This window comes from Carex rostrata, chromosome 18 (assembly GCF_964058835.1).
Source record: "Carex rostrata chromosome 18, lpCarRost1.2, whole genome shotgun sequence".
In the NCBI taxonomy this organism is placed as follows: domain Eukaryota; kingdom Viridiplantae; phylum Streptophyta; class Magnoliopsida; order Poales; family Cyperaceae; genus Carex; species Carex rostrata.
Window position 1 is genome coordinate 6113684 of NC_135935.1, and position 20440 is coordinate 6134123.

General features: G+C 37.6%; 57 non-coding genes across 57 annotated transcripts; all 57 read left to right on the forward strand.

Moving 5' to 3' along the window:
• Positions 1-54: 54 nt before the first annotated feature.
• On the forward strand, positions 55-173 carry LOC144570167 (5S ribosomal RNA). Its single transcript, XR_013516433.1, has one exon. It is a non-coding gene; the product is annotated as a 5S ribosomal RNA (ribosomal RNA).
• Positions 174-414: 241 nt separating this feature from the next.
• LOC144570560 (5S ribosomal RNA) lies at positions 415-533 on the forward strand. Its single transcript, XR_013516822.1, has one exon. It is a non-coding gene; the product is annotated as a 5S ribosomal RNA (ribosomal RNA).
• Positions 534-772: 239 nt separating this feature from the next.
• LOC144570168 (5S ribosomal RNA) lies at positions 773-891 on the forward strand. Its single transcript, XR_013516434.1, has one exon. It is a non-coding gene; the product is annotated as a 5S ribosomal RNA (ribosomal RNA).
• A 239-nt stretch (positions 892-1130) lies between these two features.
• Positions 1131-1249, forward strand: LOC144570561 (5S ribosomal RNA). Its single transcript, XR_013516823.1, has one exon. It is a non-coding gene; the product is annotated as a 5S ribosomal RNA (ribosomal RNA).
• Positions 1250-1488: 239 nt separating this feature from the next.
• Positions 1489-1607, forward strand: LOC144570169 (5S ribosomal RNA). Its single transcript, XR_013516435.1, has one exon. It is a non-coding gene; the product is annotated as a 5S ribosomal RNA (ribosomal RNA).
• Positions 1608-1851: 244 nt separating this feature from the next.
• On the forward strand, positions 1852-1971 carry LOC144570757 (5S ribosomal RNA). Its single transcript, XR_013517011.1, has one exon. It is a non-coding gene; the product is annotated as a 5S ribosomal RNA (ribosomal RNA).
• A 239-nt stretch (positions 1972-2210) lies between these two features.
• On the forward strand, positions 2211-2329 carry LOC144570563 (5S ribosomal RNA). Its single transcript, XR_013516825.1, has one exon. It is a non-coding gene; the product is annotated as a 5S ribosomal RNA (ribosomal RNA).
• A 239-nt stretch (positions 2330-2568) lies between these two features.
• LOC144570170 (5S ribosomal RNA) lies at positions 2569-2687 on the forward strand. The gene has a single exon (XR_013516436.1). It is a non-coding gene; the product is annotated as a 5S ribosomal RNA (ribosomal RNA).
• Positions 2688-2926: 239 nt separating this feature from the next.
• Positions 2927-3045, forward strand: LOC144570171 (5S ribosomal RNA). Its single transcript, XR_013516437.1, has one exon. It is a non-coding gene; the product is annotated as a 5S ribosomal RNA (ribosomal RNA).
• Positions 3046-3284: 239 nt separating this feature from the next.
• On the forward strand, positions 3285-3404 carry LOC144570758 (5S ribosomal RNA). Its single transcript, XR_013517012.1, has one exon. It is a non-coding gene; the product is annotated as a 5S ribosomal RNA (ribosomal RNA).
• Positions 3405-3643: 239 nt separating this feature from the next.
• Positions 3644-3762, forward strand: LOC144570564 (5S ribosomal RNA). Its single transcript, XR_013516826.1, has one exon. It is a non-coding gene; the product is annotated as a 5S ribosomal RNA (ribosomal RNA).
• Positions 3763-4001: 239 nt separating this feature from the next.
• On the forward strand, positions 4002-4120 carry LOC144570172 (5S ribosomal RNA). The gene has a single exon (XR_013516438.1). It is a non-coding gene; the product is annotated as a 5S ribosomal RNA (ribosomal RNA).
• A 239-nt stretch (positions 4121-4359) lies between these two features.
• LOC144570173 (5S ribosomal RNA) lies at positions 4360-4478 on the forward strand. Its single transcript, XR_013516439.1, has one exon. It is a non-coding gene; the product is annotated as a 5S ribosomal RNA (ribosomal RNA).
• Positions 4479-4717: 239 nt separating this feature from the next.
• Positions 4718-4836, forward strand: LOC144570175 (5S ribosomal RNA). The gene has a single exon (XR_013516440.1). It is a non-coding gene; the product is annotated as a 5S ribosomal RNA (ribosomal RNA).
• A 239-nt stretch (positions 4837-5075) lies between these two features.
• On the forward strand, positions 5076-5194 carry LOC144570176 (5S ribosomal RNA). The gene has a single exon (XR_013516441.1). It is a non-coding gene; the product is annotated as a 5S ribosomal RNA (ribosomal RNA).
• Positions 5195-5433: 239 nt separating this feature from the next.
• On the forward strand, positions 5434-5552 carry LOC144570565 (5S ribosomal RNA). The gene has a single exon (XR_013516827.1). It is a non-coding gene; the product is annotated as a 5S ribosomal RNA (ribosomal RNA).
• A 239-nt stretch (positions 5553-5791) lies between these two features.
• On the forward strand, positions 5792-5910 carry LOC144570177 (5S ribosomal RNA). Its single transcript, XR_013516442.1, has one exon. It is a non-coding gene; the product is annotated as a 5S ribosomal RNA (ribosomal RNA).
• A 239-nt stretch (positions 5911-6149) lies between these two features.
• On the forward strand, positions 6150-6268 carry LOC144570179 (5S ribosomal RNA). Its single transcript, XR_013516444.1, has one exon. It is a non-coding gene; the product is annotated as a 5S ribosomal RNA (ribosomal RNA).
• A 239-nt stretch (positions 6269-6507) lies between these two features.
• Positions 6508-6626, forward strand: LOC144570180 (5S ribosomal RNA). Its single transcript, XR_013516445.1, has one exon. It is a non-coding gene; the product is annotated as a 5S ribosomal RNA (ribosomal RNA).
• Positions 6627-6865: 239 nt separating this feature from the next.
• On the forward strand, positions 6866-6984 carry LOC144570566 (5S ribosomal RNA). Its single transcript, XR_013516828.1, has one exon. It is a non-coding gene; the product is annotated as a 5S ribosomal RNA (ribosomal RNA).
• A 239-nt stretch (positions 6985-7223) lies between these two features.
• On the forward strand, positions 7224-7342 carry LOC144570181 (5S ribosomal RNA). Its single transcript, XR_013516446.1, has one exon. It is a non-coding gene; the product is annotated as a 5S ribosomal RNA (ribosomal RNA).
• Positions 7343-7586: 244 nt separating this feature from the next.
• On the forward strand, positions 7587-7705 carry LOC144570182 (5S ribosomal RNA). Its single transcript, XR_013516447.1, has one exon. It is a non-coding gene; the product is annotated as a 5S ribosomal RNA (ribosomal RNA).
• Positions 7706-7949: 244 nt separating this feature from the next.
• On the forward strand, positions 7950-8068 carry LOC144570567 (5S ribosomal RNA). The gene has a single exon (XR_013516829.1). It is a non-coding gene; the product is annotated as a 5S ribosomal RNA (ribosomal RNA).
• Positions 8069-8307: 239 nt separating this feature from the next.
• Positions 8308-8426, forward strand: LOC144570568 (5S ribosomal RNA). Its single transcript, XR_013516830.1, has one exon. It is a non-coding gene; the product is annotated as a 5S ribosomal RNA (ribosomal RNA).
• Positions 8427-8665: 239 nt separating this feature from the next.
• LOC144570183 (5S ribosomal RNA) lies at positions 8666-8784 on the forward strand. The gene has a single exon (XR_013516448.1). It is a non-coding gene; the product is annotated as a 5S ribosomal RNA (ribosomal RNA).
• Positions 8785-9028: 244 nt separating this feature from the next.
• On the forward strand, positions 9029-9147 carry LOC144570184 (5S ribosomal RNA). Its single transcript, XR_013516449.1, has one exon. It is a non-coding gene; the product is annotated as a 5S ribosomal RNA (ribosomal RNA).
• Positions 9148-9391: 244 nt separating this feature from the next.
• LOC144570569 (5S ribosomal RNA) lies at positions 9392-9510 on the forward strand. The gene has a single exon (XR_013516831.1). It is a non-coding gene; the product is annotated as a 5S ribosomal RNA (ribosomal RNA).
• A 239-nt stretch (positions 9511-9749) lies between these two features.
• Positions 9750-9868, forward strand: LOC144570570 (5S ribosomal RNA). Its single transcript, XR_013516832.1, has one exon. It is a non-coding gene; the product is annotated as a 5S ribosomal RNA (ribosomal RNA).
• Positions 9869-10107: 239 nt separating this feature from the next.
• LOC144570185 (5S ribosomal RNA) lies at positions 10108-10226 on the forward strand. Its single transcript, XR_013516450.1, has one exon. It is a non-coding gene; the product is annotated as a 5S ribosomal RNA (ribosomal RNA).
• A 239-nt stretch (positions 10227-10465) lies between these two features.
• LOC144570186 (5S ribosomal RNA) lies at positions 10466-10584 on the forward strand. The gene has a single exon (XR_013516451.1). It is a non-coding gene; the product is annotated as a 5S ribosomal RNA (ribosomal RNA).
• A 239-nt stretch (positions 10585-10823) lies between these two features.
• On the forward strand, positions 10824-10942 carry LOC144570187 (5S ribosomal RNA). The gene has a single exon (XR_013516452.1). It is a non-coding gene; the product is annotated as a 5S ribosomal RNA (ribosomal RNA).
• Positions 10943-11186: 244 nt separating this feature from the next.
• Positions 11187-11305, forward strand: LOC144570188 (5S ribosomal RNA). Its single transcript, XR_013516453.1, has one exon. It is a non-coding gene; the product is annotated as a 5S ribosomal RNA (ribosomal RNA).
• Positions 11306-11544: 239 nt separating this feature from the next.
• Positions 11545-11663, forward strand: LOC144570571 (5S ribosomal RNA). The gene has a single exon (XR_013516833.1). It is a non-coding gene; the product is annotated as a 5S ribosomal RNA (ribosomal RNA).
• Positions 11664-11902: 239 nt separating this feature from the next.
• Positions 11903-12021, forward strand: LOC144570572 (5S ribosomal RNA). Its single transcript, XR_013516834.1, has one exon. It is a non-coding gene; the product is annotated as a 5S ribosomal RNA (ribosomal RNA).
• A 239-nt stretch (positions 12022-12260) lies between these two features.
• On the forward strand, positions 12261-12379 carry LOC144570574 (5S ribosomal RNA). The gene has a single exon (XR_013516836.1). It is a non-coding gene; the product is annotated as a 5S ribosomal RNA (ribosomal RNA).
• Positions 12380-12618: 239 nt separating this feature from the next.
• LOC144570575 (5S ribosomal RNA) lies at positions 12619-12737 on the forward strand. Its single transcript, XR_013516837.1, has one exon. It is a non-coding gene; the product is annotated as a 5S ribosomal RNA (ribosomal RNA).
• A 239-nt stretch (positions 12738-12976) lies between these two features.
• On the forward strand, positions 12977-13095 carry LOC144570190 (5S ribosomal RNA). The gene has a single exon (XR_013516455.1). It is a non-coding gene; the product is annotated as a 5S ribosomal RNA (ribosomal RNA).
• A 239-nt stretch (positions 13096-13334) lies between these two features.
• On the forward strand, positions 13335-13453 carry LOC144570576 (5S ribosomal RNA). The gene has a single exon (XR_013516838.1). It is a non-coding gene; the product is annotated as a 5S ribosomal RNA (ribosomal RNA).
• A 239-nt stretch (positions 13454-13692) lies between these two features.
• Positions 13693-13811, forward strand: LOC144570191 (5S ribosomal RNA). Its single transcript, XR_013516456.1, has one exon. It is a non-coding gene; the product is annotated as a 5S ribosomal RNA (ribosomal RNA).
• A 239-nt stretch (positions 13812-14050) lies between these two features.
• LOC144570577 (5S ribosomal RNA) lies at positions 14051-14169 on the forward strand. The gene has a single exon (XR_013516839.1). It is a non-coding gene; the product is annotated as a 5S ribosomal RNA (ribosomal RNA).
• Positions 14170-14408: 239 nt separating this feature from the next.
• LOC144570192 (5S ribosomal RNA) lies at positions 14409-14527 on the forward strand. Its single transcript, XR_013516457.1, has one exon. It is a non-coding gene; the product is annotated as a 5S ribosomal RNA (ribosomal RNA).
• Positions 14528-14766: 239 nt separating this feature from the next.
• On the forward strand, positions 14767-14885 carry LOC144570578 (5S ribosomal RNA). Its single transcript, XR_013516840.1, has one exon. It is a non-coding gene; the product is annotated as a 5S ribosomal RNA (ribosomal RNA).
• Positions 14886-15124: 239 nt separating this feature from the next.
• On the forward strand, positions 15125-15243 carry LOC144570193 (5S ribosomal RNA). Its single transcript, XR_013516458.1, has one exon. It is a non-coding gene; the product is annotated as a 5S ribosomal RNA (ribosomal RNA).
• A 239-nt stretch (positions 15244-15482) lies between these two features.
• Positions 15483-15601, forward strand: LOC144570194 (5S ribosomal RNA). Its single transcript, XR_013516459.1, has one exon. It is a non-coding gene; the product is annotated as a 5S ribosomal RNA (ribosomal RNA).
• Positions 15602-15840: 239 nt separating this feature from the next.
• LOC144570579 (5S ribosomal RNA) lies at positions 15841-15959 on the forward strand. The gene has a single exon (XR_013516841.1). It is a non-coding gene; the product is annotated as a 5S ribosomal RNA (ribosomal RNA).
• Positions 15960-16198: 239 nt separating this feature from the next.
• Positions 16199-16317, forward strand: LOC144570196 (5S ribosomal RNA). Its single transcript, XR_013516461.1, has one exon. It is a non-coding gene; the product is annotated as a 5S ribosomal RNA (ribosomal RNA).
• Positions 16318-16556: 239 nt separating this feature from the next.
• Positions 16557-16675, forward strand: LOC144570197 (5S ribosomal RNA). The gene has a single exon (XR_013516462.1). It is a non-coding gene; the product is annotated as a 5S ribosomal RNA (ribosomal RNA).
• Positions 16676-16914: 239 nt separating this feature from the next.
• Positions 16915-17033, forward strand: LOC144570198 (5S ribosomal RNA). The gene has a single exon (XR_013516463.1). It is a non-coding gene; the product is annotated as a 5S ribosomal RNA (ribosomal RNA).
• Positions 17034-17272: 239 nt separating this feature from the next.
• On the forward strand, positions 17273-17391 carry LOC144570580 (5S ribosomal RNA). The gene has a single exon (XR_013516842.1). It is a non-coding gene; the product is annotated as a 5S ribosomal RNA (ribosomal RNA).
• Positions 17392-17630: 239 nt separating this feature from the next.
• LOC144570655 (5S ribosomal RNA) lies at positions 17631-17749 on the forward strand. The gene has a single exon (XR_013516914.1). It is a non-coding gene; the product is annotated as a 5S ribosomal RNA (ribosomal RNA).
• Positions 17750-17988: 239 nt separating this feature from the next.
• LOC144570581 (5S ribosomal RNA) lies at positions 17989-18107 on the forward strand. Its single transcript, XR_013516843.1, has one exon. It is a non-coding gene; the product is annotated as a 5S ribosomal RNA (ribosomal RNA).
• Positions 18108-18346: 239 nt separating this feature from the next.
• Positions 18347-18465, forward strand: LOC144570199 (5S ribosomal RNA). The gene has a single exon (XR_013516464.1). It is a non-coding gene; the product is annotated as a 5S ribosomal RNA (ribosomal RNA).
• A 239-nt stretch (positions 18466-18704) lies between these two features.
• Positions 18705-18823, forward strand: LOC144570201 (5S ribosomal RNA). The gene has a single exon (XR_013516465.1). It is a non-coding gene; the product is annotated as a 5S ribosomal RNA (ribosomal RNA).
• A 239-nt stretch (positions 18824-19062) lies between these two features.
• On the forward strand, positions 19063-19181 carry LOC144570203 (5S ribosomal RNA). Its single transcript, XR_013516467.1, has one exon. It is a non-coding gene; the product is annotated as a 5S ribosomal RNA (ribosomal RNA).
• A 239-nt stretch (positions 19182-19420) lies between these two features.
• Positions 19421-19539, forward strand: LOC144570204 (5S ribosomal RNA). Its single transcript, XR_013516468.1, has one exon. It is a non-coding gene; the product is annotated as a 5S ribosomal RNA (ribosomal RNA).
• A 239-nt stretch (positions 19540-19778) lies between these two features.
• Positions 19779-19897, forward strand: LOC144570205 (5S ribosomal RNA). The gene has a single exon (XR_013516470.1). It is a non-coding gene; the product is annotated as a 5S ribosomal RNA (ribosomal RNA).
• Positions 19898-20136: 239 nt separating this feature from the next.
• LOC144570206 (5S ribosomal RNA) lies at positions 20137-20255 on the forward strand. Its single transcript, XR_013516471.1, has one exon. It is a non-coding gene; the product is annotated as a 5S ribosomal RNA (ribosomal RNA).
• Positions 20256-20440: the final 185 nt, after the last annotated feature.

Sequence of the window (20440 nt, forward strand, 5' to 3'; positions counted from 1 at the left end):
AAATTAAAATAGTCGTTATTTGCGTTTAAGTAGAGGTTTGAGTCATTCTATAACGGATGCGATCATACCAGCACTAAAGCACCGGATCCCATCGGAACTCCGCAGTTAAGCGTGCTTGGGCAGGAGTAGTACTAGGATGGGTGACCTCCTGGGAAGTCCCTGTGTTGCATTCCTTTTTATTTTATTTTATTTTATTTTTTGTTGCCGCGCGTCGCACCCGCAAATGGCGTAATTCTGTATATATGAGCGCACGAGGCGGTTGTCTCGGAGTTTTATCGAATTATGGAATTTTAACTTGTAAATTAAATTAAATTAAATTAAATTAGTTAGATAATTTTTGATGAAATTAAATCGGTTTTTAAATTAAAATAGTCGTTATTTGCGTTTAAGTAGAGGTTTGAGTCATTCTATAACGGATGCGATCATACCAGCACTAAAGCACCGGATCCCATCGGAACTCCGCAGTTAAGCGTGCTTGGGCAGGAGTAGTACTAGGAAGGGTGACCTCCTGGGAAGTCCCTGTGTTGCATTCCTTTTTATTTTATTTTATTTTATTTTTTGTTGCCGCGCGTCGCACCCGCAAATGGCGTAATTCTGTATATGAGCGCACGAGGCGGTTGTCTCGGAGTTTTATCGAATTATGGAATTTTAACTTGTAAATTAAATTAAATTAAATTAAATTAGTTAGATAATTTTTGATGAAATTAAATCGGTTTTTAAATTAAAATAGTCGTTATTTGCGTTTAAGTAGAGGTTTGAGTCATTCTATAACGGATGCGATCATACCAGCACTAAAGCACCGGATCCCATCGGAACTCCGCAGTTAAGCGTGCTTGGGCAGGAGTAGTACTAGGATGGGTGACCTCCTGGGAAGTCCCTGTGTTGCATTCCTTTTTATTTTATTTTATTTTATTTTTTGTTGCCGCGCGTCGCACCCGCAAATGGCGTAATTCTGTATATGAGCGCACGAGGCGGTTGTCTCGGAGTTTTATCGAATTATGGAATTTTAACTTGTAAATTAAATTAAATTAAATTAAATTAGTTAGATAATTTTTGATGAAATTAAATCGGTTTTTAAATTAAAATAGTCGTTATTTGCGTTTAAGTAGAGGTTTGAGTCATTCTATAACGGATGCGATCATACCAGCACTAAAGCACCGGATCCCATCGGAACTCCGCAGTTAAGCGTGCTTGGGCAGGAGTAGTACTAGGAAGGGTGACCTCCTGGGAAGTCCCTGTGTTGCATTCCTTTTTATTTTATTTTATTTTATTTTTTGTTGCCGCGCGTCGCACCCGCAAATGGCGTAATTCTGTATATGAGCGCACGAGGCGGTTGTCTCGGAGTTTTATCGAATTATGGAATTTTAACTTGTAAATTAAATTAAATTAAATTAAATTAGTTAGATAATTTTTGATGAAATTAAATCGGTTTTTAAATTAAAATAGTCGTTATTTGCGTTTAAGTAGAGGTTTGAGTCATTCTATAACGGATGCGATCATACCAGCACTAAAGCACCGGATCCCATCGGAACTCCGCAGTTAAGCGTGCTTGGGCAGGAGTAGTACTAGGATGGGTGACCTCCTGGGAAGTCCCTGTGTTGCATTCCTTTTTATTTTATTTTATTTTATTTTTTGTTGCCGCGCGTCGCACCCGCAAATGGCGTAATTCTGTATATGAGCGCACGAGGCGGTTGTCTCGGAGTTTTATCGAATTATGGAATTTTAACTTGTAAATTAAATTAAATTAAATTAAATTAAATTAGTTAGATAATTTTTGATGAAATTAAATCGGTTTTTAAATTAAAATAGTCGTTATTTGCGTTTAAGTAGAGGTTTGAGTCATTCTATAACGGATGCGATCATACCAGCACTAAAGCACCGGATCCCATCGGAACTCCGCAGTTAAGCGTGCTTGGGCAGGAGTAGTACTAGGATGGGTAAACCTCCTGGGAAGTCCCTGTGTTGCATTCCTTTTTATTTTATTTTATTTTATTTTTTGTTGCCGCGCGTCGCACCCGCAAATGGCGTAATTCTGTATATGAGCGCACGAGGCGGTTGTCTCGGAGTTTTATCGAATTATGGAATTTTAACTTGTAAATTAAATTAAATTAAATTAAATTAGTTAGATAATTTTTGACGAAATTAAATCGGTTTTTAAATTAAAATAGTCGTTATTTGCGTTTAAGTAGAGGTTTGAGTCATTCTATAACGGATGCGATCATACCAGCACTAAAGCACCGGATCCCATCGGAACTCCGCAGTTAAGCGTGCTTGGGCAGGAGTAGTACTAGGAAGGGTGACCTCCTGGGAAGTCCCTGTGTTGCATTCCTTTTTATTTTATTTTATTTTATTTTTTGTTGCCGCGCGTCGCACCCGCAAATGGCGTAATTCTGTATATGAGCGCACGAGGCGGTTGTCTCGGAGTTTTATCGAATTATGGAATTTTAACTTGTAAATTAAATTAAATTAAATTAAATTAGTTAGATAATTTTTGATGAAATTAAATCGGTTTTTAAATTAAAATAGTCGTTATTTGCGTTTAAGTAGAGGTTTGAGTCATTCTATAACGGATGCGATCATACCAGCACTAAAGCACCGGATCCCATCGGAACTCCGCAGTTAAGCGTGCTTGGGCAGGAGTAGTACTAGGATGGGTGACCTCCTGGGAAGTCCCTGTGTTGCATTCCTTTTTATTTTATTTTATTTTATTTTTTGTTGCCGCGCGTCGCACCCGCAAATGGCGTAATTCTGTATATGAGCGCACGAGGCGGTTGTCTCGGAGTTTTATCGAATTATGGAATTTTAACTTGTAAATTAAATTAAATTAAATTAAATTAGTTAGATAATTTTTGATGAAATTAAATCGGTTTTTAAATTAAAATAGTCGTTATTTGCGTTTAAGTAGAGGTTTGAGTCATTCTATAACGGATGCGATCATACCAGCACTAAAGCACCGGATCCCATCGGAACTCCGCAGTTAAGCGTGCTTGGGCAGGAGTAGTACTAGGATGGGTGACCTCCTGGGAAGTCCCTGTGTTGCATTCCTTTTTATTTTATTTTATTTTATTTTTTGTTGCCGCGCGTCGCACCCGCAAATGGCGTAATTCTGTATATGAGCGCACGAGGCGGTTGTCTCGGAGTTTTATCGAATTATGGAATTTTAACTTGTAAATTAAATTAAATTAAATTAAATTAGTTAGATAATTTTTGATGAAATTAAATCGGTTTTTAAATTAAAATAGTCGTTATTTGCGTTTAAGTAGAGGTTTGAGTCATTCTATAACGGATGCGATCATACCAGCACTAAAGCACCGGATCCCATCGGAACTCCGCAGTTAAGCGTGCTTGGGCAGGAGTAGTACTAGGATGGGTAAACCTCCTGGGAAGTCCCTGTGTTGCATTCCTTTTTATTTTATTTTATTTTATTTTTTGTTGCCGCGCGTCGCACCCGCAAATGGCGTAATTCTGTATATGAGCGCACGAGGCGGTTGTCTCGGAGTTTTATCGAATTATGGAATTTTAACTTGTAAATTAAATTAAATTAAATTAAATTAGTTAGATAATTTTTGACGAAATTAAATCGGTTTTTAAATTAAAATAGTCGTTATTTGCGTTTAAGTAGAGGTTTGAGTCATTCTATAACGGATGCGATCATACCAGCACTAAAGCACCGGATCCCATCGGAACTCCGCAGTTAAGCGTGCTTGGGCAGGAGTAGTACTAGGAAGGGTGACCTCCTGGGAAGTCCCTGTGTTGCATTCCTTTTTATTTTATTTTATTTTATTTTTTGTTGCCGCGCGTCGCACCCGCAAATGGCGTAATTCTGTATATGAGCGCACGAGGCGGTTGTCTCGGAGTTTTATCGAATTATGGAATTTTAACTTGTAAATTAAATTAAATTAAATTAAATTAGTTAGATAATTTTTGATGAAATTAAATCGGTTTTTAAATTAAAATAGTCGTTATTTGCGTTTAAGTAGAGGTTTGAGTCATTCTATAACGGATGCGATCATACCAGCACTAAAGCACCGGATCCCATCGGAACTCCGCAGTTAAGCGTGCTTGGGCAGGAGTAGTACTAGGATGGGTGACCTCCTGGGAAGTCCCTGTGTTGCATTCCTTTTTATTTTATTTTATTTTATTTTTTGTTGCCGCGCGTCGCACCCGCAAATGGCGTAATTCTGTATATGAGCGCACGAGGCGGTTGTCTCGGAGTTTTATCGAATTATGGAATTTTAACTTGTAAATTAAATTAAATTAAATTAAATTAGTTAGATAATTTTTGATGAAATTAAATCGGTTTTTAAATTAAAATAGTCGTTATTTGCGTTTAAGTAGAGGTTTGAGTCATTCTATAACGGATGCGATCATACCAGCACTAAAGCACCGGATCCCATCGGAACTCCGCAGTTAAGCGTGCTTGGGCAGGAGTAGTACTAGGATGGGTGACCTCCTGGGAAGTCCCTGTGTTGCATTCCTTTTTATTTTATTTTATTTTATTTTTTGTTGCCGCGCGTCGCACCCGCAAATGGCGTAATTCTGTATATGAGCGCACGAGGCGGTTGTCTCGGAGTTTTATCGAATTATGGAATTTTAACTTGTAAATTAAATTAAATTAAATTAAATTAGTTAGATAATTTTTGATGAAATTAAATCGGTTTTTAAATTAAAATAGTCGTTATTTGCGTTTAAGTAGAGGTTTGAGTCATTCTATAACGGATGCGATCATACCAGCACTAAAGCACCGGATCCCATCGGAACTCCGCAGTTAAGCGTGCTTGGGCAGGAGTAGTACTAGGATGGGTGACCTCCTGGGAAGTCCCTGTGTTGCATTCCTTTTTATTTTATTTTATTTTATTTTTTGTTGCCGCGCGTCGCACCCGCAAATGGCGTAATTCTGTATATGAGCGCACGAGGCGGTTGTCTCGGAGTTTTATCGAATTATGGAATTTTAACTTGTAAATTAAATTAAATTAAATTAAATTAGTTAGATAATTTTTGATGAAATTAAATCGGTTTTTAAATTAAAATAGTCGTTATTTGCGTTTAAGTAGAGGTTTGAGTCATTCTATAACGGATGCGATCATACCAGCACTAAAGCACCGGATCCCATCGGAACTCCGCAGTTAAGCGTGCTTGGGCAGGAGTAGTACTAGGATGGGTGACCTCCTGGGAAGTCCCTGTGTTGCATTCCTTTTTATTTTATTTTATTTTATTTTTTGTTGCCGCGCGTCGCACCCGCAAATGGCGTAATTCTGTATATGAGCGCACGAGGCGGTTGTCTCGGAGTTTTATCGAATTATGGAATTTTAACTTGTAAATTAAATTAAATTAAATTAAATTAGTTAGATAATTTTTGACGAAATTAAATCGGTTTTTAAATTAAAATAGTCGTTATTTGCGTTTAAGTAGAGGTTTGAGTCATTCTATAACGGATGCGATCATACCAGCACTAAAGCACCGGATCCCATCGGAACTCCGCAGTTAAGCGTGCTTGGGCAGGAGTAGTACTAGGAAGGGTGACCTCCTGGGAAGTCCCTGTGTTGCATTCCTTTTTATTTTATTTTATTTTATTTTTTGTTGCCGCGCGTCGCACCCGCAAATGGCGTAATTCTGTATATGAGCGCACGAGGCGGTTGTCTCGGAGTTTTATCGAATTATGGAATTTTAACTTGTAAATTAAATTAAATTAAATTAAATTAGTTAGATAATTTTTGATGAAATTAAATCGGTTTTTAAATTAAAATAGTCGTTATTTGCGTTTAAGTAGAGGTTTGAGTCATTCTATAACGGATGCGATCATACCAGCACTAAAGCACCGGATCCCATCGGAACTCCGCAGTTAAGCGTGCTTGGGCAGGAGTAGTACTAGGATGGGTGACCTCCTGGGAAGTCCCTGTGTTGCATTCCTTTTTATTTTATTTTATTTTATTTTTTGTTGCCGCGCGTCGCACCCGCAAATGGCGTAATTCTGTATATGAGCGCACGAGGCGGTTGTCTCGGAGTTTTATCGAATTATGGAATTTTAACTTGTAAATTAAATTAAATTAAATTAAATTAGTTAGATAATTTTTGATGAAATTAAATCGGTTTTTAAATTAAAATAGTCGTTATTTGCGTTTAAGTAGAGGTTTGAGTCATTCTATAACGGATGCGATCATACCAGCACTAAAGCACCGGATCCCATCGGAACTCCGCAGTTAAGCGTGCTTGGGCAGGAGTAGTACTAGGATGGGTGACCTCCTGGGAAGTCCCTGTGTTGCATTCCTTTTTATTTTATTTTATTTTATTTTTTGTTGCCGCGCGTCGCACCCGCAAATGGCGTAATTCTGTATATGAGCGCACGAGGCGGTTGTCTCGGAGTTTTATCGAATTATGGAATTTTAACTTGTAAATTAAATTAAATTAAATTAAATTAGTTAGATAATTTTTGATGAAATTAAATCGGTTTTTAAATTAAAATAGTCGTTATTTGCGTTTAAGTAGAGGTTTGAGTCATTCTATAACGGATGCGATCATACCAGCACTAAAGCACCGGATCCCATCGGAACTCCGCAGTTAAGCGTGCTTGGGCAGGAGTAGTACTAGGATGGGTGACCTCCTGGGAAGTCCCTGTGTTGCATTCCTTTTTATTTTATTTTATTTTATTTTTTGTTGCCGCGCGTCGCACCCGCAAATGGCGTAATTCTGTATATGAGCGCACGAGGCGGTTGTCTCGGAGTTTTATCGAATTATGGAATTTTAACTTGTAAATTAAATTAAATTAAATTAAATTAGTTAGATAATTTTTGATGAAATTAAATCGGTTTTTAAATTAAAATAGTCGTTATTTGCGTTTAAGTAGAGGTTTGAGTCATTCTATAACGGATGCGATCATACCAGCACTAAAGCACCGGATCCCATCGGAACTCCGCAGTTAAGCGTGCTTGGGCAGGAGTAGTACTAGGAAGGGTGACCTCCTGGGAAGTCCCTGTGTTGCATTCCTTTTTATTTTATTTTATTTTATTTTTTGTTGCCGCGCGTCGCACCCGCAAATGGCGTAATTCTGTATATGAGCGCACGAGGCGGTTGTCTCGGAGTTTTATCGAATTATGGAATTTTAACTTGTAAATTAAATTAAATTAAATTAAATTAGTTAGATAATTTTTGATGAAATTAAATCGGTTTTTAAATTAAAATAGTCGTTATTTGCGTTTAAGTAGAGGTTTGAGTCATTCTATAACGGATGCGATCATACCAGCACTAAAGCACCGGATCCCATCGGAACTCCGCAGTTAAGCGTGCTTGGGCAGGAGTAGTACTAGGATGGGTGACCTCCTGGGAAGTCCCTGTGTTGCATTCCTTTTTATTTTATTTTATTTTATTTTTTGTTGCCGCGCGTCGCACCCGCAAATGGCGTAATTCTGTATATGAGCGCACGAGGCGGTTGTCTCGGAGTTTTATCGAATTATGGAATTTTAACTTGTAAATAAAATTAAATTAAATTAAATTAAATTAGTTAGATAATTTTTGATGAAATTAAATCGGTTTTTAAATTAAAATAGTCGTTATTTGCGTTTAAGTAGAGGTTTGAGTCATTCTATAACGGATGCGATCATACCAGCACTAAAGCACCGGATCCCATCGGAACTCCGCAGTTAAGCGTGCTTGGGCAGGAGTAGTACTAGGATGGGTGACCTCCTGGGAAGTCCCTGTGTTGCATTCCTTTTTATTTTATTTTATTTTATTTTTTGTTGCCGCGCGTCGCACCCGCAAATGGCGTAATTCTGTATATGAGCGCACGAGGCGGTTGTCTCGGAGTTTTATCGAATTATGGAATTTTAACTTGTAAATTAAATTAAATTAAATTAAATTAAATTAGTTAGATAATTTTTGATGAAATTAAATCGGTTTTTAAATTAAAATAGTCGTTATTTGCGTTTAAGTAGAGGTTTGAGTCATTCTATAACGGATGCGATCATACCAGCACTAAAGCACCGGATCCCATCGGAACTCCGCAGTTAAGCGTGCTTGGGCAGGAGTAGTACTAGGAAGGGTGACCTCCTGGGAAGTCCCTGTGTTGCATTCCTTTTTATTTTATTTTATTTTATTTTTTGTTGCCGCGCGTCGCACCCGCAAATGGCGTAATTCTGTATATGAGCGCACGAGGCGGTTGTCTCGGAGTTTTATCGAATTATGGAATTTTAACTTGTAAATTAAATTAAATTAAATTAAATTAGTTAGATAATTTTTGATGAAATTAAATCGGTTTTTAAATTAAAATAGTCGTTATTTGCGTTTAAGTAGAGGTTTGAGTCATTCTATAACGGATGCGATCATACCAGCACTAAAGCACCGGATCCCATCGGAACTCCGCAGTTAAGCGTGCTTGGGCAGGAGTAGTACTAGGAAGGGTGACCTCCTGGGAAGTCCCTGTGTTGCATTCCTTTTTATTTTATTTTATTTTATTTTTTGTTGCCGCGCGTCGCACCCGCAAATGGCGTAATTCTGTATATGAGCGCACGAGGCGGTTGTCTCGGAGTTTTATCGAATTATGGAATTTTAACTTGTAAATTAAATTAAATTAAATTAAATTAGTTAGATAATTTTTGATGAAATTAAATCGGTTTTTAAATTAAAATAGTCGTTATTTGCGTTTAAGTAGAGGTTTGAGTCATTCTATAACGGATGCGATCATACCAGCACTAAAGCACCGGATCCCATCGGAACTCCGCAGTTAAGCGTGCTTGGGCAGGAGTAGTACTAGGATGGGTGACCTCCTGGGAAGTCCCTGTGTTGCATTCCTTTTTATTTTATTTTATTTTATTTTTTGTTGCCGCGCGTCGCACCCGCAAATGGCGTAATTCTGTATATGAGCGCACGAGGCGGTTGTCTCGGAGTTTTATCGAATTATGGAATTTTAACTTGTAAATAAAATTAAATTAAATTAAATTAAATTAGTTAGATAATTTTTGATGAAATTAAATCGGTTTTTAAATTAAAATAGTCGTTATTTGCGTTTAAGTAGAGGTTTGAGTCATTCTATAACGGATGCGATCATACCAGCACTAAAGCACCGGATCCCATCGGAACTCCGCAGTTAAGCGTGCTTGGGCAGGAGTAGTACTAGGATGGGTGACCTCCTGGGAAGTCCCTGTGTTGCATTCCTTTTTATTTTATTTTATTTTATTTTTTGTTGCCGCGCGTCGCACCCGCAAATGGCGTAATTCTGTATATGAGCGCACGAGGCGGTTGTCTCGGAGTTTTATCGAATTATGGAATTTTAACTTGTAAATTAAATTAAATTAAATTAAATTAAATTAGTTAGATAATTTTTGATGAAATTAAATCGGTTTTTAAATTAAAATAGTCGTTATTTGCGTTTAAGTAGAGGTTTGAGTCATTCTATAACGGATGCGATCATACCAGCACTAAAGCACCGGATCCCATCGGAACTCCGCAGTTAAGCGTGCTTGGGCAGGAGTAGTACTAGGAAGGGTGACCTCCTGGGAAGTCCCTGTGTTGCATTCCTTTTTATTTTATTTTATTTTATTTTTTGTTGCCGCGCGTCGCACCCGCAAATGGCGTAATTCTGTATATGAGCGCACGAGGCGGTTGTCTCGGAGTTTTATCGAATTATGGAATTTTAACTTGTAAATTAAATTAAATTAAATTAAATTAGTTAGATAATTTTTGATGAAATTAAATCGGTTTTTAAATTAAAATAGTCGTTATTTGCGTTTAAGTAGAGGTTTGAGTCATTCTATAACGGATGCGATCATACCAGCACTAAAGCACCGGATCCCATCGGAACTCCGCAGTTAAGCGTGCTTGGGCAGGAGTAGTACTAGGAAGGGTGACCTCCTGGGAAGTCCCTGTGTTGCATTCCTTTTTATTTTATTTTATTTTATTTTTTGTTGCCGCGCGTCGCACCCGCAAATGGCGTAATTCTGTATATGAGCGCACGAGGCGGTTGTCTCGGAGTTTTATCGAATTATGGAATTTTAACTTGTAAATTAAATTAAATTAAATTAAATTAGTTAGATAATTTTTGATGAAATTAAATCGGTTTTTAAATTAAAATAGTCGTTATTTGCGTTTAAGTAGAGGTTTGAGTCATTCTATAACGGATGCGATCATACCAGCACTAAAGCACCGGATCCCATCGGAACTCCGCAGTTAAGCGTGCTTGGGCAGGAGTAGTACTAGGATGGGTGACCTCCTGGGAAGTCCCTGTGTTGCATTCCTTTTTATTTTATTTTATTTTATTTTTTGTTGCCGCGCGTCGCACCCGCAAATGGCGTAATTCTGTATATGAGCGCACGAGGCGGTTGTCTCGGAGTTTTATCGAATTATGGAATTTTAACTTGTAAATTAAATTAAATTAAATTAAATTAGTTAGATAATTTTTGATGAAATTAAATCGGTTTTTAAATTAAAATAGTCGTTATTTGCGTTTAAGTAGAGGTTTGAGTCATTCTATAACGGATGCGATCATACCAGCACTAAAGCACCGGATCCCATCGGAACTCCGCAGTTAAGCGTGCTTGGGCAGGAGTAGTACTAGGATGGGTGACCTCCTGGGAAGTCCCTGTGTTGCATTCCTTTTTATTTTATTTTATTTTATTTTTTGTTGCCGCGCGTCGCACTCGCAAATGGCGTAATTCTGTATATGAGCGCACGAGGCGGTTGTCTCGGAGTTTTATCGAATTATGGAATTTTAACTTGTAAATTAAATTAAATTAAATTAAATTAGTTAGATAATTTTTGATGAAATTAAATCGGTTTTTAAATTAAAATAGTCGTTATTTGCGTTTAAGTAGAGGTTTGAGTCATTCTATAACGGATGCGATCATACCAGCACTAAAGCACCGGATCCCATCGGAACTCCGCAGTTAAGCGTGCTTGGGCAGGAGTAGTACTAGGATGGGTGACCTCCTGGGAAGTCCCTGTGTTGCATTCCTTTTTATTTTATTTTATTTTATTTTTTGTTGCCGCGCGTCGCACCCGCAAATGGCGTAATTCTGTATATGAGCGCACGAGGCGGTTGTCTCGGAGTTTTATCGAATTATGGAATTTTAACTTGTAAATTAAATTAAATTAAATTAAATTAAATTAGTTAGATAATTTTTGATGAAATTAAATCGGTTTTTAAATTAAAATAGTCGTTATTTGCGTTTAAGTAGAGGTTTGAGTCATTCTATAACGGATGCGATCATACCAGCACTAAAGCACCGGATCCCATCGGAACTCCGCAGTTAAGCGTGCTTGGGCAGGAGTAGTACTAGGATGGGTGACCTCCTGGGAAGTCCCTGTGTTGCATTCCTTTTTATTTTATTTTATTTTATTTTTTGTTGCCGCGCGTCGCACCCGCAAATGGCGTAATTCTGTATATGAGCGCACGAGGCGGTTGTCTCGGAGTTTTATCGAATTATGGAATTTTAACTTGTAAATTAAATTAAATTAAATTAAATTAGTTAGATAATTTTTGATGAAATTAAATCGGTTTTTAAATTAAAATAGTCGTTATTTGCGTTTAAGTAGAGGTTTGAGTCATTCTATAACGGATGCGATCATACCAGCACTAAAGCACCGGATCCCATCGGAACTCCGCAGTTAAGCGTGCTTGGGCAGGAGTAGTACTAGGAAGGGTGACCTCCTGGGAAGTCCCTGTGTTGCATTCCTTTTTATTTTATTTTATTTTATTTTTTGTTGCCGCGCGTCGCACCCGCAAATGGCGTAATTCTGTATATGAGCGCACGAGGCGGTTGTCTCGGAGTTTTATCGAATTATGGAATTTTAACTTGTAAATTAAATTAAATTAAATTAAATTAGTTAGATAATTTTTGATGAAATTAAATCGGTTTTTAAATTAAAATTGTCGTTATTTGCGTTTAAGTAGAGGTTTGAGTCATTCTATAACGGATGCGATCATACCAGCACTAAAGCACCGGATCCCATCGGAACTCCGCAGTTAAGCGTGCTTGGGCAGGAGTAGTACTAGGAAGGGTGACCTCCTGGGAAGTCCCTGTGTTGCATTCCTTTTTATTTTATTTTATTTTATTTTTTGTTGCCGCGCGTCGCACCCGCAAATGGCGTAATTCTGTATATGAGCGCACGAGGCGGTTGTCTCGGAGTTTTATCGAATTATGGAATTTTAACTTGTAAATTAAATTAAATTAAATTAAATTAGTTAGATAATTTTTGATGAAATTAAATCGGTTTTTAAATTAAAATAGTCGTTATTTGCGTTTAAGTAGAGGTTTGAGTCATTCTATAACGGATGCGATCATACCAGCACTAAAGCACCGGATCCCATCGGAACTCCGCAGTTAAGCGTGCTTGGGCAGGAGTAGTACTAGGAAGGGTGACCTCCTGGGAAGTCCCTGTGTTGCATTCCTTTTTATTTTATTTTATTTTATTTTTTGTTGCCGCGCGTCGCACCCGCAAATGGCGTAATTCTGTATATGAGCGCACGAGGCGGTTGTCTCGGAGTTTTATCGAATTATGGAATTTTAACTTGTAAATTAAATTAAATTAAATTAAATTAGTTAGATAATTTTTGATGAAATTAAATCGGTTTTTAAATTAAAATTGTCGTTATTTGCGTTTAAGTAGAGGTTTGAGTCATTCTATAACGGATGCGATCATACCAGCACTAAAGCACCGGATCCCATCGGAACTCCGCAGTTAAGCGTGCTTGGGCAGGAGTAGTACTAGGAAGGGTGACCTCCTGGGAAGTCCCTGTGTTGCATTCCTTTTTATTTTATTTTATTTTATTTTTTGTTGCCGCGCGTCGCACCCGCAAATGGCGTAATTCTGTATATGAGCGCACGAGGCGGTTGTCTCGGAGTTTTATCGAATTATGGAATTTTAACTTGTAAATTAAATTAAATTAAATTAAATTAGTTAGATAATTTTTGATGAAATTAAATCGGTTTTTAAATTAAAATAGTCGTTATTTGCGTTTAAGTAGAGGTTTGAGTCATTCTATAACGGATGCGATCATACCAGCACTAAAGCACCGGATCCCATCGGAACTCCGCAGTTAAGCGTGCTTGGGCAGGAGTAGTACTAGGATGGGTGACCTCCTGGGAAGTCCCTGTGTTGCATTCCTTTTTATTTTATTTTATTTTATTTTTTGTTGCCGCGCGTCGCACCCGCAAATGGCGTAATTCTGTATATGAGCGCACGAGGTGGTTGTCTCGGAGTTTTATCGAATTATGGAATTTTAACTTGTAAATTAAATTAAATTAAATTAAATTAGTTAGATAATTTTTGATGAAATTAAATCGGTTTTTAAATTAAAATAGTCGTTATTTGCGTTTAAGTAGAGGTTTGAGTCATTCTATAACGGATGCGATCATACCAGCACTAAAGCACCGGATCCCATCGGAACTCCGCAGTTAAGCGTGCTTGGGCAGGAGTAGTACTAGGAAGGGTGACCTCCTGGGAAGTCCCTGTGTTGCATTCCTTTTTATTTTATTTTATTTTATTTTTTGTTGCCGCGCGTCGCACCCGCAAATGGCGTAATTCTGTATATGAGCGCACGAGGCGGTTGTCTCGGAGTTTTATCGAATTATGGAATTTTAACTTGTAAATTAAATTAAATTAAATTAAATTAGTTAGATAATTTTTGATGAAATTAAATCGGTTTTTAAATTAAAATAGTCGTTATTTGCGTTTAAGTAGAGGTTTGAGTCATTCTATAACGGATGCGATCATACCAGCACTAAAGCACCGGATCCCATCGGAACTCCGCAGTTAAGCGTGCTTGGGCAGGAGTAGTACTAGGATGGGTGACCTCCTGGGAAGTCCCTGTGTTGCATTCCTTTTTATTTTATTTTATTTTATTTTTTGTTGCCGCGCGTCGCACCCGCAAATGGCGTAATTCTGTATATGAGCGCACGAGGCGGTTGTCTCGGAGTTTTATCGAATTATGGAATTTTAACTTGTAAATTAAATTAAATTAAATTAAATTAGTTAGATAATTTTTGATGAAATTAAATCGGTTTTTAAATTAAAATAGTCGTTATTTGCGTTTAAGTAGAGGTTTGAGTCATTCTATAACGGATGCGATCATACCAGCACTAAAGCACCGGATCCCATCGGAACTCCGCAGTTAAGCGTGCTTGGGCAGGAGTAGTACTAGGAAGGGTGACCTCCTGGGAAGTCCCTGTGTTGCATTCCTTTTTATTTTATTTTATTTTATTTTTTGTTGCCGCGCGTCGCACCCGCAAATGGCGTAATTCTGTATATGAGCGCACGAGGCGGTTGTCTCGGAGTTTTATCGAATTATGGAATTTTAACTTGTAAATTAAATTAAATTAAATTAAATTAGTTAGATAATTTTTGATGAAATTAAATCGGTTTTTAAATTAAAATAGTCGTTATTTGCGTTTAAGTAGAGGTTTGAGTCATTCTATAACGGATGCGATCATACCAGCACTAAAGCACCGGATCCCATCGGAACTCCGCAGTTAAGCGTGCTTGGGCAGGAGTAGTACTAGGATGGGTGACCTCCTGGGAAGTCCCTGTGTTGCATTCCTTTTTATTTTATTTTATTTTATTTTTTGTTGCCGCGCGTCGCACCCGCAAATGGCGTAATTCTGTATATGAGCGCACGAGGCGGTTGTCTCGGAGTTTTATCGAATTATGGAATTTTAACTTGTAAATTAAATTAAATTAAATTAAATTAGTTAGATAATTTTTGATGAAATTAAATCGGTTTTTAAATTAAAATAGTCGTTATTTGCGTTTAAGTAGAGGTTTGAGTCATTCTATAACGGATGCGATCATACCAGCACTAAAGCACCGGATCCCATCGGAACTCCGCAGTTAAGCGTGCTTGGGCAGGAGTAGTACTAGGAAGGGTGACCTCCTGGGAAGTCCCTGTGTTGCATTCCTTTTTATTTTATTTTATTTTATTTTTTGTTGCCGCGCGTCGCACCCGCAAATGGCGTAATTCTGTATATGAGCGCACGAGGCGGTTGTCTCGGAGTTTTATCGAATTATGGAATTTTAACTTGTAAATTAAATTAAATTAAATTAAATTAGTTAGATAATTTTTGATGAAATTAAATCGGTTTTTAAATTAAAATAGTCGTTATTTGCGTTTAAGTAGAGGTTTGAGTCATTCTATAACGGATGCGATCATACCAGCACTAAAGCACCGGATCCCATCGGAACTCCGCAGTTAAGCGTGCTTGGGCAGGAGTAGTACTAGGATGGGTGACCTCCTGGGAAGTCCCTGTGTTGCATTCCTTTTTATTTTATTTTATTTTATTTTTTGTTGCCGCGCGTCGCACCCGCAAATGGCGTAATTCTGTATATGAGCGCACGAGGCGGTTGTCTCGGAGTTTTATCGAATTATGGAATTTTAACTTGTAAATTAAATTAAATTAAATTAAATTAGTTAGATAATTTTTGATGAAATTAAATCGGTTTTTAAATTAAAATAGTCGTTATTTGCGTTTAAGTAGAGGTTTGAGTCATTCTATAACGGATGCGATCATACCAGCACTAAAGCACCGGATCCCATCGGAACTCCGCAGTTAAGCGTGCTTGGGCAGGAGTAGTACTAGGATGGGTGACCTCCTGGGAAGTCCCTGTGTTGCATTCCTTTTTATTTTATTTTATTTTATTTTTTGTTGCCGCGCGTCGCACCCGCAAATGGCGTAATTCTGTATATGAGCGCACGAGGCGGTTGTCTCGGAGTTTTATCGAATTATGGAATTTTAACTTGTAAATTAAATTAAATTAAATTAAATTAGTTAGATAATTTTTGATGAAATTAAATCGGTTTTTAAATTAAAATAGTCGTTATTTGCGTTTAAGTAGAGGTTTGAGTCATTCTATAACGGATGCGATCATACCAGCACTAAAGCACCGGATCCCATCGGAACTCCGCAGTTAAGCGTGCTTGGGCAGGAGTAGTACTAGGAAGGGTGACCTCCTGGGAAGTCCCTGTGTTGCATTCCTTTTTATTTTATTTTATTTTATTTTTTGTTGCCGCGCGTCGCACCCGCAAATGGCGTAATTCTGTATATGAGCGCACGAGGCGGTTGTCTCGGAGTTTTATCGAATTATGGAATTTTAACTTGTAAATTAAATTAAATTAAATTAAATTAGTTAGATAATTTTTGATGAAATTAAATCGGTTTTTAAATTAAAATAGTCGTTATTTGCGTTTAAGTAGAGGTTTGAGTCATTCTATAACGGATGCGATCATACCAGCACTAAAGCACCGGATCCCATCGGAACTCCGCAGTTAAGCGTGCTTGGGCAGGAGTAGTACTAGGATGGGTGACCTCCTGGGAAGTCCCTGTGTTGCATTCCTTTTTATTTTATTTTATTTTATTTTTTGTTGCCGCGCGTCGCACCCGCAAATGGCGTAATTCTGTATATGAGCGCACGAGGCGGTTGTCTCGGAGTTTTATCGAATTATGGAATTTTAACTTGTAAATTAAATTAAATTAAATTAAATTAGTTAGATAATTTTTGATGAAATTAAATCGGTTTTTAAATTAAAATAGTCGTTATTTGCGTTTAAGTAGAGGTTTGAGTCATTCTATAACGGATGCGATCATACCAGCACTAAAGCACCGGATCCCATCGGAACTCCGCAGTTAAGCGTGCTTGGGCAGGAGTAGTACTAGGATGGGTGACCTCCTGGGAAGTCCCTGTGTTGCATTCCTTTTTATTTTATTTTATTTTATTTTTTGTTGCCGCGCGTCGCACCCGCAAATGGCGTAATTCTGTATATGAGCGCACGAGGCGGTTGTCTCGGAGTTTTATCGAATTATGGAATTTTAACTTGTAAATTAAATTAAATTAAATTAAATTAGTTAGATAATTTTTGATGAAATTAAATCGGTTTTTAAATTAAAATAGTCGTTATTTGCGTTTAAGTAGAGGTTTGAGTCATTCTATAACGGATGCGATCATACCAGCACTAAAGCACCGGATCCCATCGGAACTCCGCAGTTAAGCGTGCTTGGGCAGGAGTAGTACTAGGATGGGTGACCTCCTGGGAAGTCCCTGTGTTGCATTCCTTTTTATTTTATTTTATTTTATTTTTTGTTGCCGCGCGTCGCACCCGCAAATGGCGTAATTCTGTATATGAGCGCACGAGGCGGTTGTCTCGGAGTTTTATCGAATTATGGAATTTTAACTTGTAAATTAAATTAAATTAAATTAAATTAGTTAGATAATTTTTGATGAAATTAAATCGGTTTTTAAATTAAAATAGTCGTTATTTGCGTTTAAGTAGAGGTTTGAGTCATTCTATAACGGATGCGATCATACCAGCACTAAAGCACCGGATCCCATCGGAACTCCGCAGTTAAGCGTGCTTGGGCAGGAGTAGTACTAGGAAGGGTGACCTCCTGGGAAGTCCCTGTGTTGCATTCCTTTTTATTTTATTTTATTTTATTTTTTGTTGCCGCGCGTCGCACCCGCAAATGGCGTAATTCTGTATATGAGCGCACGAGGCGGTTGTCTCGGAGTTTTATCGAATTATGGAATTTTAACTTGTAAATTAAATTAAATTAAATTAAATTAGTTAGATAATTTTTGATGAAATTAAATCGGTTTTTAAATTAAAATAGTCGTTATTTGCGTTTAAGTAGAGGTTTGAGTCATTCTATAACGGATGCGATCATACCAGCAGTAAAGCACCGGATCCCATCGGAACTCCGCAGTTAAGCGTGCTTGGGCAGGAGTAGTACTAGGATGGGTGACCTCCTGGGAAGTCCCTGTGTTGCATTCCTTTTTATTTTATTTTATTTTATTTTTTGTTGCCGCGCGTCGCACCCGCAAATGGCGTAATTCTGTATATGAGCGCACGAGGCGGTTGTCTCGGAGTTTTATCGAATTATGGAATTTTAACTTGTAAATTAAATTAAATTAAATTAAATTAGTTAGATAATTTTTGATGAAATTAAATCGGTTTTTAAATTAAAATAGTCGTTATTTGCGTTTAAGTAGAGGTTTGAGTCATTCTATAACGGATGCGATCATACCAGCACTAAAGCACCGGATCCCATCGGAACTCCGCAGTTAAGCGTGCTTGGGCAGGAGTAGTACTAGGAAGGGTGACCTCCTGGGAAGTCCCTGTGTTGCATTCCTTTTTATTTTATTTTATTTTATTTTTTGTTGCCGCGCGTCGCACCCGCAAATGGCGTAATTCTGTATATGAGCGCACGAGGCGGTTGTCTCGGAGTTTTATCGAATTATGGAATTTTAACTTGTAAATTAAATTAAATTAAATTAAATTAGTTAGATAATTTTTGATGAAATTAAATCGGTTTTTAAATTAAAATAGTCGTTATTTGCGTTTAAGTAGAGGTTTGAGTCATTCTATAACGGATGCGATCATACCAGCACTAAAGCACCGGATCCCATCGGAACTCCGCAGTTAAGCGTGCTTGGGCAGGAGTAGTACTAGGATGGGTGACCTCCTGGGAAGTCCCTGTGTTGCATTCCTTTTTATTTTATTTTATTTTATTTTTTGTTGCCGCGCGTCGCACCCGCAAATGGCGTAATTCTGTATATGAGCGCACGAGGCGGTTGTCTCGGAGTTTTATCGAATTATGGAATTTTAACTTGTAAATTAAATTAAATTAAATTAAATTAGTTAGATAATTTTTGATGAAATTAAATCGGTTTTTAAATTAAAATAGTCGTTATTTGCGTTTAAGTAGAGGTTTGAGTCATTCTATAACGGATGCGATCATACCAGCACTAAAGCACCGGATCCCATCGGAACTCCGCAGTTAAGCGTGCTTGGGCAGGAGTAGTACTAGGATGGGTGACCTCCTGGGAAGTCCCTGTGTTGCATTCCTTTTTTTTTTATTTTATTTTATTTTTTGTTGCCGCGCGTCGCACCCGCAAATGGCGTAATTCTGTATATGAGCGCACGAGGCGGTTGTCTCGGAGTTTTATCGAATTATGGAATTTTAACTTGTAAATTAAATTAAATTAAATTAAATTAGTTAGATAATTTTTGATGAAATTAAATCGGTTTTTAAATTAAAATAGTCGTTATTTGCGTTTAAGTAGAGGTTTGAGTCATTCTATAACGGATGCGATCATACCAGCACTAAAGCACCGGATCCCATCGGAACTCCGCAGTTAAGCGTGCTTGGGCAGGAGTAGTACTAGGATGGGTGACCTCCTGGGAAGTCCCTGTGTTGCATTCCTTTTTATTTTATTTTATTTTATTTTTTGTTGCCGCGCGTCGCACCCGCAAATGGCGTAATTCTGTATATGAGCGCACGAGGCGGTTGTCTCGGAGTTTTATCGAATTATGGAATTTTAACTTGTAAATTAAATTAAATTAAATTAAATTAGTTAGATAATTTTTGATGAAATTAAATCGGTTTTTAAATTAAAATAGTCGTTATTTGCGTTTAAGTAGAGGTTTGAGTCATTCTATAACGGATGCGATCATACCAGCACTAAAGCACCGGATCCCATCGGAACTCCGCAGTTAAGCGTGCTTGGGCAGGAGTAGTACTAGGATGGGTGACCTCCTGGGAAGTCCCTGTGTTGCATTCCTTTTTATTTTATTTTATTTTATTTTTTGTTGCCGCGCGTCGCACCCGCAAATGGCGTAATTCTGTATATGAGCGCACGAGGCGGTTGTCTCGGAGTTTTATCGAATTATGGAATTTTAACTTGTAAATTAAATTAAATTAAATTAAATTAGTTAGATAATTTTTGATGAAATTAAATCGGTTTTTAAATTAAAATAGTCGTTATTTGCGTTTAAGTAGAGGTTTGAGTCATTCTATAACGGATGCGATCATACCAGCACTAAAGCACCGGATCCCATCGGAACTCCGCAGTTAAGCGTGCTTGGGCAGGAGTAGTACTAGGATGGGTGACCTCCTGGGAAGTCCCTGTGTTGCATTCCTTTTTATTTTATTTTATTTTATTTTTTGTTGCCGCGCGTCGCACCCGCAAATGGCGTAATTCTGTATATGAGCGCACGAGGCGGTTGTCTCGGAGTTTTATCGAATTATGGAATTTTAACTTGTAAATTAAATTAAATTAAATTAAATTAGTTAGATAATTTTTGATGAAATTAAATCGGTTTTTAAATTAAAATAGTCGTTATTTGCGTTTAAGTAGAGGTTTGAGTCATTCTATAACGGATGCGATCATACCAGCACTAAAGCACCGGATCCCATCGGAACTCCGCAGTTAAGCGTGCTTGGGCAGGAGTAGTACTAGGATGGGTGACCTCCTGGGAAGTCCCTGTGTTGCATTCCTTTTTATTTTATTTTATTTTATTTTTTGTTGCCGCGCGTCGCACCCGCAAATGGCGTAATTCTGTATATGAGCGCACGAGGCGGTTGTCTCGGAGTTTTATCGAATTATGGAATTTTAACTTGTAAATTAAATTAAATTAAATTAAATTAGTTAGATAATTTTTGATGAAATTAAATCGGTTTTT